The sequence below is a fragment of the Ranitomeya imitator genome, chromosome 6 (assembly GCF_032444005.1).
Source record: "Ranitomeya imitator isolate aRanImi1 chromosome 6, aRanImi1.pri, whole genome shotgun sequence".
NCBI classification, from domain to species: Eukaryota; Metazoa; Chordata; class Amphibia; order Anura; family Dendrobatidae; genus Ranitomeya; species Ranitomeya imitator.
The window spans coordinates 451,062,386-451,084,907 of NC_091287.1; positions in this window are offsets into that span (position 1 = coordinate 451,062,386).

Below are 22,522 nucleotides of genomic sequence, written 5' to 3' on the forward strand. Positions count from 1 at the left end.
CGTGACATATTGTACTTCATGATAGTTGTAAAATTTTGTTGATATTACCTGCGTTTATTTGTGGAAAAAATGGAAATTTGGCGAAAATTTAGAAAATTTTGCAATTTTCCAACTTTGAATTTTTATGCACTTAAATCACAGAGATATGTCACACAAAATACTTAATAAGTAACATTTCCCACATGTCTACTTTACATCAGCACAATTTTGGAACCACAATTTTTTTTTGTTAGGGAGTTATAAGGGTTAAAAGTTGACCAACAATTTCTCATTTTTACAACACCATTTTTTTTAGGGACCACATCTCATTTGAAGTCATTTTGAGGGGTCTATATGATAGAAAATACCCAAGTGTGAAACCATTCTAAAAACTGCACCCCTCAAGGTGCTCAAACCCACATTCAAGAAGTTTATTAACCCTTCAGGTGCTTCACAGGAATTTTTGGAATGTTTAAATAAAAATTACATATATGCTAGCCACCTTAGGGATAAATAATATATTAAATAAAAATTAACATTTAACTTTTTTTCACAAAAAATTTACTTCAGCTCCAATTTGTTTTATTTTACCAAGGGTTACAGGAGAAAATGGACCGCAAACGTTGTTGTACAATTTGTCCTGAGTACGCCGATGCCCCATATGTGGGGGTTAACCACAGTTTGGGCGTATGGCAGAGCTCGGAAGGGAAGGAGTGCCATTTGACTTTTCAATGCAAAATTGACTGGAATTGAGATGGGACGCCATGTTGCGTTTGGAGAGCCACTGATGTGCCTAAACATTGAAACCCCCCACAAGTAACACCATTTTGGAAAGTAGACCCCCTAAGGAACTTATCTAGAGGTGTGGTGAGCACTTTGACCTACCAAGTGCTTCACAGAAGTTTATAATGCAGAACCATAAAAATAAAAAATCATTTTTTTTTCACAAAAATTATCTTTTCGCCCCCAATTTTTTATTTTCCCAATGGTAAGAGAAGAAATTGGAACAAAAAAGTAAAACAGTGCTCCTTCCCTTCCGAGCTCTCCCGTGTGCCCAAACAGGAGTTTACCCCAACATATGGGGTATCAGCGTACTCAGGACAAATTGTCCTGAGTGCGCTGATACACCATATATGGGGTAAACCACTGTTTGGGCACATGGGAGAGCTCGGAAAGGAAGGTGCGCCGTTTGACTTTTCAATGCAAAATTGACAGGAACTGAGATGGGACGCCATGTTGCGTTTGGAGAGCCACTGATGTGCCTAAACATTGAAACCCCCCACAAGTGACACCATTTTGAAAAGTAGACCCCCTAAGGAACTTATATAGATGTGTGGTGAGCACTTTGACCCACCAAGAGCTTCACAGAAGTTTATAATGCAGAGCCATAAAAATAAAACAAAATTTTTTTTCCCACAAAAATTATTTTTTAGCCCCCAGTTTTGTATTTTCCTGAGGGTAACAGGAGAAATTGGACCCCAAAAGTTGTTGTGCAATTTGTCCTGATTGCGCTATATACCCTTATATATGGGGGGGGAACCAGCGTTTGGGCGCATGGGAGGGCTCGGAAGGGAAGGAGCGCCATTTGGAATACAAACTTAGATGGAATGGTCTGCAGGCGTCACATTGTGTTTGCAGAGCCCCTAATGTAACTAAACAGTAGAAACCCCCCACAAGTGACCCCATATTGGAAACTAGACCCCCAAGGAACTTATCTAGATGTGTTGTGAGAACTTTGAGCCCCCAAGTGTTTCACTACAGTTTATAACGCAGAGCCGTGAAAATAAAAAATCTCTTTTTTTCCCACAAAAATTATTTTTTAGCCCCCAGTTTTGTATTTTCCCAAGGGTAACAGGAGAAATTGGACCTCAAAAGTTGTTGTCCAATTTGTCCTGAGTACGCTGATACTCCATATGTTGGGGTAAACTCCTGTTTGGGCACACGGGAGAGCTCGGAAGGGAAGGAGCACTGTTTTACTTTTTCAACGCAGAATTGGCTGGAATTGAGATCGGACGCCATGTCGCATTTGGAGAGCCCCTGATGTGTCTAAACAGTGGAAACCCCCCAATTATAATTTAAACCCTAATCCAAACACACCCCTAACCCTAATCCCAACGGTAACTCTAACCACACCTCTAACCCAGACACACCCCTAATCCTAATCCCAACCCTATTCCCAACCGCAAATGTAATCCAAACCCTAACTCTAACTTTAGCCCCAACCCTAACTGTAGCCTTTACCCTAACCCTAGCCCCAACCCAAACCCTAGCCCTAACCCTAACCCTAGCCCCAACCCTAACCCTAGCCCTAACCCTAACCCTAGCCCTAACCCTAGCCCTAACCCTAACCCTAGCCCTAACCCTAGCCCTAACCCTAACCCTAGCCCTAACCCTAGCCCTAACCCTAACCCTAGCCCTAACCCTAGCCCTAACCCTAATGGGAAAATGGAAATAAATACATTCTTTTAATTTTTTAATTTTCCCTAACTAAGGGGGTGATGATTTACTTTTATAGCGGGTTTTTTAGCGGATTTTTATGATTGGCAGCAGTCACACACTGAAAGACGCTTTTTATTGCAAAAAATATTTTTTGCGTTACCACATTTTGAGAGCTATAATTTTTCCATATTTGAGTCCACAGAGTCATGTGAGGTCTTGTTTTTTGCGGGACGAGTTGACGTTTTTATTGGTAACATTTTCTGACACGTGACATTTTTTGATCGCTTTTTATTCCGATTTTTGTGAGGCAGAATGACCAAAAACCAGCTATTCATGAATTTCTTTTGGGGGAGGCGTTTATACCGTTCCGCGTTTGGTAAAATTGATAAAGCAGTTGTTAGGAGTCGAGTTTCCTCTGCTGCACAGGGGGAATCTCGATCCATATCCGCTGCGGTCTCCCATTCTCCTCCAGCCGCAGTGGAGTCTGCTCAGCAGGGACGTCGATCCCAGCGTCTCGCTCAGTCTGACTCTGTGAGAAGAGTTACTGCTGCTTCTCCAGCTTCTGCCTTTAAAGCCTATACTGGTCAGCAGCGAGCGGACTTCTCTGGGACTAAGTCCTTATCTGCACACACTGAGCATGCCCAGGGCAAGATCTCCCGTTGGAGATCGAGGGTCATGTGCTCAGGCTCTGCGGCACATTCCATTGGTCCTCTTGGCAGGTCTTGGAAGGGCAAAAGTTCTATAGCCACTTCCTGTGCTGCAGCTATATAAACTGCGCATGACCGCACGGCCATGCGCTAGTATCAAGTCATATGTGCTTTGCGCCAGTGTGGTTAGCATAAGTGTGTTCAGGGACCCGGCTGAAATAAGCCCCTAGAATACCGGCACCTCCGGTGAGGAGATTGTATGAGTGTGTTCAGGGACACGGCTGAAATAAGCCCCTAGAATACCGGCTTCTCCGGTGAGGAGATTGCGTGTTGCTTAACCACAGACTGCTATCAGCTTGGCAGTAAGCTTGTGCTCCTGTGAGGCTAACAGGGCGCAGTGCTTTCCTTTCGCGGCTGCTCTGTGAGGTAACAGAGCTAGTCTACACCGCCATATTGTGCCACCATTCACTAGCAGCAGGTTCTTCCTGCACGGTGGACCCCGGGCTGCGAACGCACCATTAATAATAAATATCTATTTCTACTCGGTGCGTTCCGCTAGCCCTAACATAATACTAGCGCCAGGGTCTGGCTAGTAAATGGCGGACGGTCAGCGTCTACAGCAGTACATCCAGCAGCTGGAGGGTAGGTTGGCGGCTCTCGAGCGCACAACCTCAGCTGTGGACGTTAATGCTGTCGCTGTTCAGGCTGCAAGTGCAGCTGCAGCCAGTTTGTCCGCTGCCACCCCTGCTCCGACCTTATCCCGTCTCCCGCTTCCAGACAAGTTTGCTGGTGACAGTAAGCTATGTCGGGGATTCGTGAGCCAGTGCTCCATACATCTCGAGCTGCTGGCTGCACGTTTTCCTACGGAACGGGCGAAAGTGGGATTCATTATATCTCTCTTGTCGGGCAGGGCGTTGGAGTGGGCAACGCCGCTTTGGGAACGTGGTGATCGTGTGGTACAGAGTGCTCCTATCTTCCTGGACGCTCTGAGGCAGGTCTTTCTGGGACCCCGTGTCACCCACGATACCGCGCTCCAATTGTTGGCAATTACTCAGGCTTCGTCCATGGTCAGCCAGTTTGCCATCCTATTCCGGACTCTAGCTTCTGAGCTGGAATGGCCGGATAGAGTCCTTATTCCGGTGTTCTTGAAAGGACTGGCAGATCATGTGAAGGACGCCTTGGCCACCAGGGAGATTCCCGCCACACTGGAGGAGCTTATTACTATAGCTACCCGCATCGATCTCCGTTTTAACGAGCGGAGGTTGGAGCGGACCCAGTGTAGGCAGAGGTTTCGGCTGGCTCCCACCTTTGCCAAACCTCTAGAATCTCCTGTTATGGCGTCCGACTCCCATGAGGCCATGGAGGTTTCTCGAGCGGGACCTAGGTCTCAGACCGTTCGAGTACCTGTGGTATGTAAAAATTGCCAGCAACCGGGACATTACGCTAATATATGTCCACGGCGGTCGGGAAAACGATCGCGTCTAGTGTCTATTGGGGGAGGTTCACTGGACACTGCGGCATTTTCCTCAAAATTGTCCTTTAAAGGGACAATCCTGTTAGGCACATCCATTCTTACAGTAGAGCTTTGTGTGGATTCAGGAGCAGAGGGAAATTTTATGTCTTCTGCTTTTGCTCTGCGCCACGCAATACCTCTGGTTATGCTTGCCAAACCAGTAACCGTTAGAGTGGTGAATGGGTCGACACTTCCATTACAGATCACACATCAGACTGTCCCTTTCACGTTAGCCATGTCCCCATCCCACCAGGAGATTATTTCCCTTCTTGTCCTTCCCGAGGGAATGGATGAGATTCTGCTGGGAATACCCTGGCTCCGTTTCCACTCCCCACATATTGAGTGGACCTCTGGGAGGATATTGGGTTGGAGTGAATCCTGTAAGGGCAGATGTGTGAAAGAGTGCGTTCAGGTTTCCACCACTGAGATACCCGCAGATCTCTCTACTCTCCCCAAATACTATTGGTCTTATGCAGACGTCTTCTCCAAAAAGGCCGCGGAGACCCTTCCGCCTCACCGTCCCTATGACTGTCCTATAGATCTCTTGCCTGGAGCAGAACCTCCTCGGGGACGTGTCTATCCCCTCTCTCTCCCGGAGACGGAGGCTATGTCCCAATACATCCAGGAGAATTTGGCAAGAGGATTTATTAGGAAGTCAGTGTCACCAGCAGGGGCAGGGTTCTTCTTCGTACAGAAGAAGAATGGAGAATTGCGTCCTTGCATAGACTACAGGGGTCTTAACGCCATCACCGTTAAGAATAAGTACCCGCTGCCCCTGATTTCTGAGCTTTTTGATAGGCTACGGGGAGCTAAGGTATTTACCAAATTAGACCTGCGGGGAGCTTATAACCTGATTCGCATTCGTGAGGGGGACGAATGGAAGACGGCGTTTAACACCAGAGATGGGCACTATGAGTATCTGGTGATGCCCTTCGGGCTCTGTAACGCCCCAGCCGTTTTCCAAGACTTTGTCAACGACATCTTCCGGGATATGCTTTCCACCTCGGTCGTAGTCTATCTGGATGATATTCTCATCTTCTCTCCAGATATTGACTCCCACCGGAGAGATGTTGGCAGAGTCTTCGACCTCTTACGGGCAAACTCTCTTTACGCAAAGTTGGAGAAGTGTGTGTTTGAGCAGGAGTCTTTACCTTTCCTGGGCTATATCATCTCTGCCCAGGGATTGGCTATGGATCCTGCCAAACTACAAGCTGTGATGGACTGGCAAGAACCTCATTCACTTAAAGCGGTGCAGCGCTTTATGGGGTTCATTAATTATTACCGCCAGTTCATTCCCCATTTCTCAACTTTGGTAGCTCCCTTGGTAGCCCTCACCAAGAAGGGAGCAAATCCCAAAGTGTGGTCTGAAGAGGTCTCCAGGGCCTTTTCTTCTACTAAGTCTCATTTTGCTAGCGCTCCCATCCTACATTGTCCCGATGTCGATAAGCCGTTTATAATGGAGGTGGATGCCTCTTCCGTTGGTGCTGGAGCAGTCCTCTTCCAAAAGGATGCTCAAGGTCGGAAGCATCCGTGCTTCTTCTTCTCCAAGACCTTCACACCAGCGGAGAGGAATTATTCCATCGGGGACAGGGAGTTGCTAGCGATGAAATTGGCTTTCTCTGAGTGGAGACATCTCTTGGAGGGGGCTCGTTTTCCATTTCAAGTATTTACAGACCACAAAAATTTGCTATATTTGCAAACAGCCCAGCGGCTAAATTCTCGCCAGGCCAGATGGTCCTTATTCTTCTCCCGATTCCACTTCACCCTCTATTATGTCGCTGGGGAGAAGAACATTCGAGCTGATGCTCTTTCTCGCTCTGTTTTGTCATCTGAGGAGGAGGAAGGAGAGCCTCGGCTTATTGTTCCTTCTGAGAGCTTGAGAACCGTGGCTCCGGTGTCGCTTGAGTCTGTGCCTCCGGGCAAGACTTTTGTGCCCATAAATTTGCGACCGGAGGTTCTCTCTTGGGCTCATTCCTCCAGGGTGGGTGGACACTTTGGGACAAAAAGGACATCTGAGCTGCTGGCGAGGACGTACTGGTGGCCGCATATGCTGTGAGATGTCAGAGATTACGTTCTGGCGTGTGTCTCATGCGCCAAAAATAAGTCTCCTCGACAACGGCCGTCTGGGTTACTCTATCCCTTGCCGGTGGCGGACAGGCCCTGGGAGACGGTCGGGATGGACTTTGTAGTGGGTTTGCCCAAGTCTCGCGGCTGTACCGTCATTTGGGTTATTACCGATCATTTCTCGAAAATGGTGCACTTGGTGCCGCTCCCACGGTTACCTTCTGCACGGGCCTTGGCAGCATTGTTCATAAGACACATCTACCGCCTACACGGCATGCCAGACAAAATTGTCAGTGACCGGGGTCCCCAGTTTGCGTCTCGGCTCTGGAGAGAGCTTTGTCGTCTTCTCAGCATTGAGTTAAATCTCTCTTCCGCATATCATCCCGAGACGAATGGGTTGGTAGAGAGGGCCAATCAGACTCTGGTCACATATCTACGACATTTTGTTTCTGCCAGGCAGGATGACTGGGCATCTTTATTACCATGGGCAGAGTTCGCCCTTAATAACGCTGTAGCCGACTCCACCGGTCAGACTCCTTTCCTCCTTAATTACGGCCAGCATCTGCGGTTTCCTGTGCCTATGCCCGTGTCCTCTGCTGACTCCAGGGTGGCAGACTGGGCAGTGGAGGCACGGGACATTTGGGACCGCACTCAGGATGCCATTCGGGCCTCGAAGGAGAGAATGAGGTCCTCCGCCGATGCACATCGGCGCCCTGCCCCGACCTTTGCTACTGGCGACTTGGTGTGGCTCTCCGCCCGTAACATCAGGCTGCGAGTTGAGTCCACTAAATTTGCTCCTCGCTACTTGGGCCCATTCAAGTTCCTCGAGCAGGTTAATCCTGTGGTCTATCGTTTGGCCCTTCCGCCACACCTGGGTATCACCGACACCTTTCATGTGTCCCTCTTGAAACCCGTGTATATGTCCCGGTTCTCCGAGTCATCTGCTGGGACATCGGGTTCGTCTTCGGACGATTATGAGGTGAACGCTATTTTGGGGTGCAAGGTGGTGCGTGGTAAAAAATTTTATTTGGTGGACTGGAAGGGTTATGGTCCCAAGGACAGGTCCTGGGAGCCTGTTGAGCACATTCGGGCTCCGCAGCTCATTGCTGCCTTCGAACGTAGCGAGGCCCAAGGAGGGGGGGGCCCTAGGAGGGGGGGTAATGTTAGGAGTCGAGTTTCCTCTGCTGCACAGGGGGAATCTCGATCCATCTCCGCTGCGGTCTCCCATTCTCCTCCAGCCGCAGTGGAGTCTGCTCAGCAGGGACGTCGATCCCAGCGTCTCGCTCAGTCTGACTCTGTGAGAAGAGTTACTGCTGCTTCTCCAGCTTCTGCCTTTAAAGCCTATACTGGTCAGCAGCGAGCGGACTTCTCTGGGACTAAGTCCTTATCTGCACACACTGAGCATGCCCAGGGCAAGATCTCCCGTTGGAGATCGAGGGTCATGTGCTCAGGCTCTGCAGCACATTCCATTGGTCCTCTTGGCAGGTCTTGGAAGGGCAAAAGTTCTATAGCCACTTCCTGTGCTGCAGCTATATAAACTGCGCATGACCGCACGGCCATGCGCTAGTATCAAGTCATATGTGCTTTGCGCCAGTGTGGTTAGCATAAGTGTGTTCAGGGACCCGGCTGAAATAAGCCCCTAGAATACCGGCACCTCCGGTGAGGAGATTGTATGAGTGTGTTCAGGGACACGGCTGAAATAAGCCCCTAGAATACCGGCTTCTCCGGTGAGGAGATTGCGTGTTGCTTAACCACAGACTGCTATCAGCTTGGCAGTAAGCTTGTGCTCCTGTGAGGCTAACAGGGCGCAGTGCTTTCCTTTCGCGGCTGCTCTGTGAGGTAACAGAGCTAGTCTACACCGCCATATTGTGCCACCATTCACTAGCAGCAGGTTCTTCCTGCACGGTGGACCCCGGGCTGCGAACGCACCATTAATAATAAATATCTATTTCTACTCGGTGCGTTCCGCTAGCCCTAACAGCAGTTTTATTCTTCTGGTCAGTATGATTACAGCGACACCTCATACAGGGTGGAGCGCGGTAATTTGCTGATTTGGGAATGAAATAAAAAAATTATGATCATTAGAAAAATTTATTTTATATTTTAATTATACTGAACAGTAATGGAATTTTTAAATTACATGGTTTTAAATAGTGTATCTGGCAAATGTCGACCTTCGCTATCCACACACTGCTGCATACGTTTTCTGAAGTTTTCATGAACTCTAACAAGCATGTCCACTGGTATTCTGCCAATTTCAGCTTCAATATTATTCCTTAGGTCTTCCAAGGTGTTGGGACGGTTGATATACACCTTAGACTTCAGGTAACCCCAAAGGAAAAAATCGCATGGGGCTAAATCTGGTGAGCGTGCTGGCCAGTTCACATCTCCCCTCAAAGAGATAAGCCGTCCAGGAAACATTTGCCTCAAACAATTCATGGTAACCCTCGCTGTGTGTGCAGTGGCACCATCCTGTTGGAACCATGTATCCTCTAGTTCCATTGCCTCAAGAGCCGGCTGAAAATAATCCTGTATCATAGACAAGTACCGTTCGGAGTTCACAGTTATGGCACGACCATTATCCTGAAAAAAGTAAGGACCAATGATGCCTACTCGTGATATTGCGCACCACACAGTGACGCGGTCCGAATGCAGAGGTCTCTCGTGAACTTCTCTGGGGTTTGTTTCACTCCAGTAACGCATATTTTGTTTGTTTACACACCCACTGAGGTGAAAATGTGCCTCATCAGAAACATGCATTCACCCAATTTACAATTGATTGCCGTCCAGGAACACGTCCTCGTGGAGGAACAGCGAATTGTAAACGAAAAGCACTGCAATGATCGAGTGGGCATTTGAAAAATACGCTTCAACACAAAATGACCTCTCCTCACGTGTCCACTGCATGATGGCAACTGAAAGGCAGAGGAATACAAATCTCCCATCAGCCACTGTAAGCCACACCCACTCTCCCCTCTCTTCGACCGACAGTGCCGCCACAGCATGCAGTGCAAAAAAGCAAATTACCGCGCTCCACCCTGTATATATCATTTTTTTTATGTTTTGGCGCTTTTATACGATAAAAACTATTTTATAGAAAAAATAATTATTTTTGCATCGCTTTATTCTAAGGACTATAACTTTTTTATTTTTTTGCTGATGTTGCTGAATGGCAGCTCATTTTTTGCGGGACAAGATGACGCTTTCAGGGGTACCATGGTTATTTAAATCCATCTTTTTGATTGCGTGTTATTCCACTTTTTGTTCGACGGTATGATAATAAAGCGTTGTTTTTTGCCTCGTTTTTTTTCTTACGGTGTTTACTGAAGGGGTTAACTAGTGTGACAGCTTTATAGGTTGGGTCGTTACGGATGCGGCGTGTTGTGAATTCTGTGGTCAAGCTCCCTCCTGTGGTCATGAGTGGTACTTCGGCTGGTTCTGTCTATGAGCTTCCTCTGGTGGATGTGAGTGGGGCTGCGGCTTCTGAGTTTCCTTCCTCAGGTGACGAGGTTAAGTCGTTAGGTGCTGCTCTATTTAACTCCACCTAGTTCTTTGTTCCTGGCCTCCAGTCTATGTTCCAGTATTGGTCTTGCTCTCTCCTGGATCGTTCTTGTGGCCTGTCTGCCCTGCATAGCTAAGTTTTGCTTGTGTTACTTTTGTTTGCTATATTTTCTGTCCAGCTTGCTATATTGGTTTTTCTTGCTTGCTGGAAGCTCTGGGACGCAGAGGGAGCACCTCCGTACCGTTAGTCGGTGCGGAGGGTCTTTTTGCCCCCTCTGCGTGGTTGTCTGTAGGTTTTTGTGCTGACCGCAAAGCTATCTTTCCTATCCTCGGTCTATTCAGTAAGTCGGGCCTCACTTTGCTAAAATCTATTTAATCTCTGTGTTTGTATTTTCATCTTTACTCACAGTCATTATATGTGGGGGGCTGCCTTTTCCTTTGGGGAATTTCTCTGAGGCAAGGTAGGCTTATTTTTCTATCTTCAGGGCTAGCTAGTTTCTCAGGCTGTGCCCGAGGCGCCTAGGTCTGGTCAGGAGCGCTCCACGGCTACCTCTTAGTGTGGTATGATAGGATTAGGGATTGCGGTCAGCAGAGTTCCCACGTCTCAGAGCTCGTCCTATGTTAGTAACTATCAGGTCACTTTGTGTGCTCTTAACCACTAGGTCCATTGTGGTTCTGAATCACCAGTTCATAACATGTATGTATGTAGTATGTATTTTTTTTTTACATTCAACACATTAGCCGGATGGTGGGACTACTACTGTCCCATCATTGGCTAATGTGTCATTCACTGTCACTATAGCAGGCATCGTCCGATGGGACTTGTAGTCCCATCGGACGATGCCTGCACACACGCACAGACCCCCGGCAGCCCGCACAGAGCCCCGGTAGCCCGCACAGAGCCCCGGCAGGCCCGAACAGACCCCCGGCAGGCCCGCACAGACCCCCGGCACGTATGCACAGACCCCCGGCAGCCCGCACAGACCCCCGGCAGCCCGCACAGAGTCCCGGCAGGCCCGTACAGACCCCCGGCAGCCCGCACACACCCCCAGCAGGCACGCACAGACCCCCGGCAGCCCGCACAGAGCCCCAGAAGGCCCGTACAGACCCCCGGCAGTCCGCACACCCCCCCCGGCAGCCCGCACCGAACCCCGAGCTGCCCGTACAGATCCCGGCAGGCCCGCACAGACCCCACCCGCACTCACACACACGCACAGTGTCCGCCCATGCACCGCCCACACTCTTCCCCCCTCTGGAACAGGATGTAGAAGGACAGAAAGGGCTTATTTATATTCCGATATTTGTGTCCCATTGACTTGCATTGGTATTGGGTATCGGTATCGGCGATATCCGATATTTTTGGGATATCAGCCGATCCAATCCGATACCGATACTTCTGGATATCGGAAGGTATCGCTCATCACTACTCCTTAATGGATCTACATCTGCTGGGTTGGCAGTAGAGGAAGAGATGTCACTCCCCATTATAGTATACACATTTTCCCAGTCATGTTGCTCAGATAGTGTGATAGGAGCACCACAGATTTTTTACTCTGATCCAGCTCTGCACATAGCTGAATTTCAGCAGCACTACATGACTAGGTGAAATATTGTGTGCTGAATCATGTTAATCACAGAGGAAATAATTTTTTCAGTGTGGATGAAGCCTGTATAACAAAGAAGATATGCTCCAAACAATTATAAAAAGGAGATCACCCCTACTGTATCACGTTAGTAACAGAAGAAAGAATTGTTTCAGTGTGGATGAGGCCTCGATGACAAAAAAGATGTGCTCCAAACAATTTCAAACTGAGATCTCCCCTACTGTATCACGTTAAAAACAGAAAAAAGACTTGTTTCAGCGTGGATGAGGCCTGTATAACAAAAAAGATATGCTCCAAACAATTTCACAATGAGATCTCCTCTACTTTATCACGTTCGTCACAGAAGAAAGAATTGTTTCAGTGTGAATGATGCCTGTATGACAAAGAAGATATGCTCCAAACAGTTTCAAACAAAGATCTCCCCTACTGTATCAAATTAGTAACAGAAGAAAGAATTGTTTCAGTGTGGATGAGGCCTGTATAACAAGGAAGATATGCTCCAAACAATGTCAAACTGAGATCTCACCTTCTATGTCACATTTGCAACAGAAGAAAAAATTGAGAGTGTGGATGTTAGGGGTCGAGTTCCTGCCTCTGCACAGGGGGAATCTCGGGCCATCTCCGCTGCGGTCTCCCATTCTTCTCCTGCCGCAGTGGAGCCTGCTCAGCGGAGATGTCGATCCCAGCGTCTCGCTCAGTCTGACTCCGTGCTAAGAGTTACTGCTGCGTTTCCTGCTTCTCCCATTGAAGTCAGTGCTGGGCAGCAGCGAGCGGACGCTTCTGGGGCTAAGTCCTGCTTTTCACATTCTGAGCATGCCCTGAGTAAGATCTCTCAGTGGAGATCGAGGGTCACATGATCAGATACTGCAGCTAAGGTCCTTGTAGCTGCTAGGACTAAATCCTGCTTTGCACTCTGAGCATGCCCAGGGCGAGATCTCTCAGTGGAGATCCAGGGTCACATGCTCAGGTGCTGCAGCACTCCATTGGTCCTTCTTTGTAAGGTCCTAAACATGCTGCAACTATTTAAGGCTCGCATGGCCGCACGGCCATGCGCTAGTATCAAGTCATATGTGCTTTGCGCCAGTGTGGTTATGCATAAGTGTGTTCAGGGACCCGGCTGAAATAAGCCCCTAGAATACCAGCACCTCCGGTGAGGAGATTGTATGAGAGTGTTCAGGGACCCAGCTGAAATAAGCCCCTAGAATACCGGCTTCTCCGGTGAGGAGATTGCATGTTGTATAACCACAGACTGCTATCAGCTTGGCAGTAAGCTTGTGCTCCTGTGAGGTTAACAGGGCGCAGTGCTTTCCTCTCGCGGCTGCTCTGTGAGGTAACAGAGCTAGTCTATACCGCCAAACAGTGCCACCATTCACTAGCAGCAGGTTTTCCCTGCACGGTGGACCCCGGGCTGCGAACGCACCATTTATAATAAATATCTATTTCTACTCGGTGCGTTCTGCTAGCCCTAACAGTATACTAGCGCCAGGGTCTGGCTAGTAAATGGCGGACGGTGAGCGTTTACAGCGGTACATCCAGCAGCTGGAGGGTAGGTTGGCGGCTCTCGAGCGCACAACCTCAGCTGTGGATGTTACCGCAGTCGCTGTTCAGGCTGCAAGTGTAGCTGCAGCCAGTTTGTCTTCTGCCACCCCTGCTCCGACTTTATCCCGTCTCCCGCATCCAGACAAGTTTGCTGGTGACAGTAAACAATGTCGGGGATTCGTGAGTCAGTGCTCCATACATCTTGAGCTTCTGGCTGCACGTTTTCCTACGGAACGGGCGAAAGTGGGATTTATTTTATCTCTTTTATCGGGCAGGGCATTGGAGTGGGCAACGCCGCTATGGGAGCGCAATGATCGTGTGGTACAGAGTGCTCCTCTCTTCTTGGACGCTCTGAAACAGGTCTTTTTGGGACCTCGTGTCACCCACGATACCGCGCTCCAATTGTTGGCTACAATCCAGGGTTCGTCCATGGTCAGCCAGTTCGCCGTTCAATTCCGGACTCTGGTCTCGGACCTGGAGTGGCCGGATAAAGTCCTTATTCCGGTGTTCTGGAGAGGACTGGCAGACCATGTGAAGGACGCTTTGGCCACCAGGGAGATTCCCGCCACACTGGAGGAGCTTATTTCTCTATCTACCCGCATCGACCTCCGTTTTAACGAGCGGAGGTTGGAGCGGGCCCAGTGTAGGCAGATGTTTCGGCTGGCTCCCACCTTTTGCCAGACCTCTAGAATCTTCCGTTCAGGCGTCCGACTCCCATGAGGCCATGGAGGTATCTCGAGCGGGACCTAAGTCTCGGACCGCTCGAGTACCCGTGGTTTGCAGAAATTGCCAACAAGAGGGACATTATGCCAATAAATGTCCACGGCGGTTGGGTAAACGACCGTGTCTAGTGTTGTGAATTCTGTGGCTGAATTCACTCCTGTGGTCACAAGTGGTACTGCAGCCTCTGAGCTTCCTCCCTCAGGTGTTCTGGTGAGCTCGTTGGCTGCTTTGTTATTTAACTCCACCTGATTCTGTCTTCCTTGCTCCTTGTCAATGTTCCAGTGTTGGATCTGAGCTTCTGGATCTTTCCTGTGTCCTGCTGCTCTGCTTAGATAAGTGCTTCTTTGCTTTTGTTGCTATTTTTTCTGTCCAGCTTGTCTATTCGTTTTGCTGGAAGCTCTGAGACGCAAAGGGTGTACCGCCGTGCCGTTAGTTCGGCACGGTGCGTCTTTTTGCCCCCTTTGCGTGGTTTTTTGATTTAGGGTTTTTTGTAGACTGCAAAGTTCTCTTTGCTATCCTCGCTCTATCTAGAATATCGGGCCTCACTTTGCTGAATCTATTTCATCCCTACGTTTGTCTTTTCATCTTGCTAACAGTCATTATATGTGGGGGGCTGCCTTTTCCTTTGGGGTATTTCTCTGAGGCAAGTCAGGCTTGTTTTTCTATCTTCAGGCTAGTCAGCTCCTCAGGCTGTGCCGAGTTGCATAGGTAGTGTCAGGCGCAATCCACAGCTGCCTTTAGTTGTGTTTAGGATAGGTTCAGGTATTGCGGTCTACAGAGATTCCACGTCTCAGAGCTCGTTCTTTTGTTTTGGGTTATTGTCAGATCACTGTATGTGCTCTGATTGCTGGCACACTGTGTCACTGGATTGCCTACATAACAGTACAAGGAGCCTACCTAATGATTCTCAATAGAGGGAAAAAAGAAGTTCTGACATCATTTTTTTTTCTCAGCTCGGTGTTCAGTCTTTTTTTTCCCATAGACATTTGGGTGTTTCAGGACACAGGTGTGGACATGGATATTCAGGGTCTGTGCTCTTTAATGGATAATCTCGTTACAAATGTACAAAGGATTCAAGATACTATTGATCAGAAATCTATGTTAGAACCAAGAATTCCTATTCCTGATTTGTTTTTTGGTGATAGAACTAAGTTTCTTAATTTCAAAAATAATTGTAAGCTATTTCTGGCCTTGAAACCTCATTCTTCTGGTAATCCTATTCAACAGGTTTTGATTATTATTTCTTTTTTGCGCGGCGACCCTCAGGACTGGGCATTTTCTCTTGCGCCGGGAGATCCTGCATTGAGTAATGTCAATGCGTTTTTCCTGGCGCTCGGATTACTTTACGATGAGCCTAATTCAGTGGATCAGGCTGAGAAAAATTTGCTGGCTTTGTGCCAGGGTCAGGATGATATAGAAGTATATTGTCAGAAATTTAGGAAGTGGTCAGTACTCACTCTGTGGAATGAATCTGCGCTGGCAGCTTGTTCAGAATGGGTCTCTCTGAGGCTCTTAAGGATGTCATGGTGGGTTTTCCTATGCCTGCTGGTTTGAATGAGTCTATGTCTTTGGCCATTCAGATCGGTCGACGCTTGCATGAGCGTAAATCTGTGCACCATTTGGCGGTATTGTCTGAGATTAGACCTGAGCCTATGCAGTGCGATAGGACTATGACCAGAGTTGAACGGCAAGAACACAGACGTCTGAATGGTCTGTGTTTCTACTGTGGTGATTCCACTCATGCTATTTCTGATTGTCCTAAGCGCACTAAGCGGTTCGATAGGTCTGCCGTCATTGGTACTGTACAATCCAAATTCCTTCTGTCCATTATCTTGATATGCTCTTTGTCATCGTATTCTGTCATGGCGTTTTTGGATTCAGGCGCTGCCCTGAATCTGATGGATTTGGATTATGCTAAACGTTGTGGGTTTTTCTTGGAGCCTTTGCGGTGTCCTATTCCGTTGAGAGGAATTGATGCTACACCTTTGGCCAAGAATAAACCTCAGTACTGGACCCAGCTGACCATGTGCATGGCTCCTGCACATCAGGAGGTTATTCGCTTTCTGGTGCTACATAATCTGCATGATGTGGTCGTGTTGGGGTTGCCATGGCTGCAAACCCATAATCCAGTTTTGGATTGGAACTCTATGTCGGTATCCAGCTGGGGTTGTCAGGGGGTACATGGTGATGTTCCATTTTTGTCTATTTCGTCATCCACTCCTTCTGAGGTCCCAGAGTTCTTGTCTGATTATCAGGATGTATTTGAGGAGCCCAAGTCCGATGCCCTACCTCCGCATAGGGATTGTGATTGTGTTATCATTTTGATTCCTGGTAGTAAATTCCCTAAAGGTCGATTATTTAATTTATCCGTGCCTGAACACGCCGCTATGCGCAGTTATGTGAAGGAATCCCTGGAGAAGGGACATATTCGCCCATCGTCATCACCACTGGGAGCAGGGTTCTTTTTTGTAGCCAAGAAGGATGGTTCGCTGAGACCGTGTATTGATTACCGCCTTCTTAATAGGATCACTGTTAAATTTCAGTATCCCTTGCCATTGTTATCGGACTTGTTTGCTCGGATTAAGGGGGCTAGTTGGTTCACGAAGATAGATCTTCGTGGTGCGTATAATCTGGTAAGAATCAGGCAAGGAGATGAATGGAAAACTGCATTTAATACGCCCGAGGGTCATTTTGAGTATCTAGTGATGCCGTTCGGACTTGCCAATGCTCCATCTGTGTTTCAGTCTTTTATGCATGACATCATCCGTGAGTATCTGGATAAATTCCTGATTGTTTACTTGGATGACATTTTGATCTTCTCAGATGATTGGGACTCTCATGTGAAGCAGGTCAGAATGGTTTTCCCGGTCCTGCGTGCTAATTCTTTGTTTGTGAAGGGATCAAAGTGTCTCTTCGGTGTGCAGAAAGTTTCATTTTTGGGGTTCATCTTTTCCCCTTCTACTATCGAGATGGATCCGGTTAAGGTCCAAGCCATCCAGGATTGGACTCAGCCGACATCTCTGAAAAGTCTGCAAAAGTTCCTGGGCTTTGCTAATTTTTATCGTCGCTTCATCTGTAATTTTTCTAGCATTGCCAAACCATTGACCGATTTGACCAAGAAGGGTGCTGATTTGGTTAATTGGTCTTCTGCTGCTGTGGAAGCTTTTCTGGAGTTGAAGCTTCGTTTTTGTTCTGCCCCTGTGTTGTGTCAACCAGATGTTTCTCTTCCGTTCCAGGTCGAGGTTGATGCTTCTGAGATTGGAGCAGGGGCGGTTTTGTCACAGAGAGGTTCTGGTTGCTCAGTGTTGAAACCATGTGCTTTCTTTTCCAGGAAGTTTTCGGCTGCTGAGCGTAATTATGATGTGGGCAACCGAGAGTTGCTGGCCATGAAGTGGGCATTCGAGGAATGGCGTCATTGGCTTGAAGGAGCTAAGCATCGCGTGGTGGTATTGACTGATCATAAGAACCTTACTTATCTCGAGTCTGCCAAGCGCTTGAATCCTAGACAGGCCCGTTGGTCGTTATTTTTTGCCCGCTTCGATTTTGTGATTTCGTACCTTCCGGGCTCTAAAAATGTGAAGGCGGATGCTCTGTCTAGGAGTTTTGTGCCCGACTCTCCGGGTTCATCTGAGCCGGCGAGTATCCTCAAGGAAGGAGTCATTGTGTCTGCCATCTCCCCTGATTTGCGGCGAGTGTTGCAAAAATTTCAGGCGAATAAACCTGATCGTTGTCCGGCGGAGAAACTGTTCGTCCCTGATAGGTGGACTAGTAAAGTTATCTCTGAACTTCATTGTTCGGTGTTGGCTGGTCATCCTGGAATCTTTGGTACCAGAGAGTTAGTGGCTAGATCCTTCTGGTGGCCATCGCTGTCACGGGATGTACGTACTTTTGTGCAGTCCTGTGGGATTTGTGCTAGGGCTAAGCCCTGCTGTTCACGTGCCAGTGGGTTGCTTTTGCCCTTGCCGGTCCCAAAGAGGCCTTGGACACATATTTCGATGGATTTCATTTCTGACCTTCCCGTTTCTCAAAAGATGTCAGTCATTTGGGTGGTCTGTGATCGCTTTTCTAAAATGGTCCATCTGGTGCCCTTGGTTAAATTGCCTTCCTCCTCTGATTTGGTGCCTTTGTTCTTCCAGCATGTGGTTCGTTTGCATGGCATTCCTGAGAATATTGTTTCTGACAGAGGTTCCCAGTTTGTTTCAAGGTTTTGGCGAGCCTTTTGTGGTAGGATGGGCATTGACCTATCTTTTTCCTCGGCTTTCCATCCTCAGACTAATGGCCAGACTGAACGAACCAATCAGACCTTGGAAACATATCTGAGATGTTTTGTTTCTGCAGACCAGGATGATTGGGTGTCCTTTTTGCCGTTGGCTGAGTTCGCCCTTAATAATCGGGCCAGCTCGGCTACCTTGGTCTCTCCATTTTTCTGCAATTCTGGGTTCCATCCTCGTTTCTCTTCAGGACAGGTTGAGTCTTCGGACTGTCCTGGTGTGGATTCTGTGGTGGACAGGTTGCAGCGGATCTGGACTCAGGTAGTGGACAATTTGACCTTGTCCCAGGAGAAGGCTCAACTTTTGCTATTGTAAGGTGACATTAAGCTGGGTTAATAACGGAGAGGCGTCAATAAGACGCCTATCTATTATTAATCCAATACTAGAAAATGGTTAATAAAGCACACACACATTAGGAAAAAAGTATTTTAATATTCTTCATTTAACCATACTTACCATACTTCAGTGCCTGGAAAAAACGTAAAATAATAAACTGTATACTACCTGTCTGCCGTAGTCCAAGTAATAACGAGTGTCCCACGACGATCTCCACTATAGAACAGTGACATTTGGTGATGTCACTGCTCTATAGGACCCTCAGTGACACACTGACAGGAGATAATGGCTCCTGCAGTGCATCACTGAGGTTACTATAGTTCAAAGTCTCACTTTATGGCAATTGCTGTGTGGGAAAATTTCTCACACAGCAATGCCAAAAGTGAGACTAGCACTAGCACAGCGGTGGAGGAATACAGTGCGGAAGGATACCTTCCTCCCGTCATTGTGTTCCTGGAGCCCCTAGAGAGCGGTCGCATCAGCTGATGCTGCCGTTCTCCACGGGAGATCGTCGTGGGACACACGTAGATTTTTGCGGATCAGGGAGCATATTGGTTGTGTGTTATTTTCATATTTTTTAAGATGACACTGGCTTCGGGGATCAAAGTGACAAGTAATGGTGAGTATGTACTCTATGTTATATGTACTGTATGTCTGTATGTATGTATTGTATGTAATGTATGAATGTATTGTATGTATGTAGTATGTATGTAGTATGTTGTATGTATGTTGTATGCATGTTGTATGTATGTAGTATGTATGTATGTATGTTGTGTGCATGTAGTATGTATGTAGTATGTTGTATGTATGTAGTATGTATGCATGTGTTGTGAATTCTGTGGTCAAGCTCCCTCCTGTGGTCATGAGTGGTACTTCGGCTGGCTCTGTCTATGAGCTTCCCCTGGTGGATGTGAGTGGGGCTGCGGCTTCTGAGTTTCCTTCCTCAGGTGACGAGGTTAAGTAGTTAGGTGCTGCTCTATTTAACTCCACCTAGTTCTTTGTTCCTGGCCTCCAGTCAATGTTCCAGTATTGGTCTTGCTCTCTCCTGGATCGTCTTGTGGCCTGTCTGCCCTGCATAAGCTAAGTTCTGCTTGTGTTACTTTGTTTGCTATTTTTTCTGTCCAGCTTGCTATATTGGTTTTTCTTGCTTGCTGGAAGCTCTGGGACACAGAGGGAGCACCTCCGTGCCGTTAGTTGGTACTGAGGGTCTTTTTGCGCCCTCTGCGTGGTTGTTTGTAGGTTTTTGTGCTGACCGCAAAGCTATCTTTACTATCCTCGGTCTATTCAGTAAGTCGGGCCTCACTTTGCTAAAACCTATTTCATCTCTGTGTTTGTATTTTCATCTTTACTCACAGTCATTATATGTGGGGGGCTGCCTTTTCCTTTGGGGAATTTCTCTGAGGCAAGGTAGGCTTATTTTTCTATCTTCAGGGCTAGCTAGTTTCTCAGGCTGTGCCCGAGGCGCCTAGGTCTGGTCAGGAGCGCTCCACGGCTACCTCTAGTGTGGTGTGATAGGATTAGGGATTGCGGTCAGCAGAGTTCCCACGTCTCAGAGCTCGTCCTATGTTATTAGTAACTATCAGGTCACTTTGTGTGCTCTTAACCACCAGGTCCATTGTGTTTCCGAATCACCAGTTCATAACAGTACTGGAGGCCCAAAGTACTAATGCTTCTCAATAGAGGGAAAAGAGAAGTTCTGAGACCATTTTTTTTTCTCTGCACTGTGTTTTGTCTTTCTTTTCCCCTAGACATTTGGGTGGTTCAGGACACAGGTGCACCATTTGGCGGTATTATCTGAGCATAAACCTGAGCCTATGCAATGTGATATGACTTTGACCAGAGCTGAACGGCAAGAACACAGACGTCGGAATGGGCTGTGTTTTTATTGTGGTGATTCCACTCATGCTATCACCGATTGTCCTAAGCGCACTAAGCGGTTCGCTAGGTCTGCCACCATTGGTACGGTACAGTCGAAATTTCTTTTGTCCGTTACTTTGATCTGCTCTTTGTCATCCTATTCTGTCATGGCATTTGTGGATTCAGGCGCTGCCCTGAATTTGATGGACTTGGACTTTGCTAGTCGCTGTGGGTTTTTCTTGGAGCCCTTGCAGTATCCTATTCCATTGAGAGGAATTGATGCTACGCCTTTGGCCAAGAATAAGCCTCAGTACTGGACCCAACTGACCATGTGCATGGCTCCTGCGCATCAGGAGGATATTCGCTTTTTGGTGTTGCATAATCTGCATGATGTGGTCGTGTTGGGGTTGCCATGGCTACAAGTCCATAACCCAGTATTGGATTGGAAATCTATGTCTGTGTCCAGCTGGGGTTGTCAGGGTGTACATGGTGATGTTCCAGTTCTGTCTATTTCATCATCCACCCCTTCTGAGGTACCAGAGTTCTTGTCGGATTACCGGGATGTATTTGATGAGCCCAAGTCCAATGCCCTACCTCCGCATAGGGATTGCGATTGTGCTATCGATTTGATTCCTGGTAGTAAGTTTCCTAAGGGTCGACTGTTTAATTTGTCTGTGCCTGAGCACGCTGCTATGCAGAGTTACGTAAAGGAATCCTTGGAGAAGGGTCATATTCGCCCGTCGTCGTCGCCATTGGGAGCAGGGTTCTTTTTTGTGGCCAAGAAGGATGGTTCGTTGAGACCTTGTATTGATTACCGCCTTCTAAATAAAATTACAGTCAAATTTCAGTACCCCTTGCTGCTGCTGTCTGATTTGTTTGCTCGGATTAAGGGGGCTAGTTCGTTCACCAAGATAGATCTTCGTGGTGCGTATAATCTTGTGCGTATTAAACAGGGCGATTAATGGAAAACAGCATTTAATACGCCCGAGGACCATTTTGAGTACCTGGTTATGCCTTTCAGGCTTTCCAATGCTCCATCAGTATTTCAGTCCTTTATGCATGACATCTTCCCAGAGTACCTGGATAAATTCCTGATTGTATACTTGGATGATATTTTGGTCTTCTCGGATGATTGGGAGTCTCACGTGAAGCAGGTTAGAATGGTGTTCCAGGTCCTGCGTGCGAATTCTTTGTTTGTGAAGGGGTCAAAGTGTCTCTTTGGTGTTCAGAAGGTTTCATTTTTGGGTTTCATTTTTTCCCCTTCTACTATCGAGATGGACCCTGTTAAAGTTCAGGCCATTTATGATTGGACTCAGCCGACATCTCTGTAGAGTCTGCAAAAGTTCCTGGGCTTTGCTAATTTTTATCGTCGCTTCATCAATAATTTTTCTAGTATTGCTAAACCGTTCACTGATTTGACCAAGAAGGGTGCTGATGTGGTCAATTGGTCCTCTGCTGCTGTAGAAGCTTTTCAGGATTTGAAGCGTTGTTTTTCTTCTGCCCCTGTGTTGTGCCAGCCAGATGTTTCGCTCCCGTTCCAGGTCGAGGTTGATGCTTCTGAGATTGGAGCAGGGGCTGTTTTGTCACAAAGATGTTCTGATGGCTCGGTGATGAAACCATGTGCCTTCTTTTCCAGGAAGTTTTCGCCTGCTGAGCGTAATTATGATGTTGGCAATCGAGAGTTGTTGGCCATGAATTGGGCATTCGAGGAGTGGCGTCATTGGCTTGAGGGAGCTAAGCATCGCGTGGTGGTCTTGACTGATCACAAGAACTTGACTTATCTCGAGTCTGCCAAACGGTTGAATCCTAGACAGGCTCGTTGGTCGCTGTTTTTCTCCCGTTTTGACTTTGTGGTTTCGTACCTTCCGGGCTCTAAGAATGTGAAGGCGGATGCCCTGTCTAGGAGTTTTGTGCCCGACTCTCCGGGTTTGCCTGAGCCGACGGGTATTCTCAAAGAGGGGGTAATTTTGTCTGCCATCTCCCCTGATTTGCGGCGGGTGCTGCAAAAATTTCAGGCTAATAGACCTGACCGTTGCCCAGCGGAGAAAC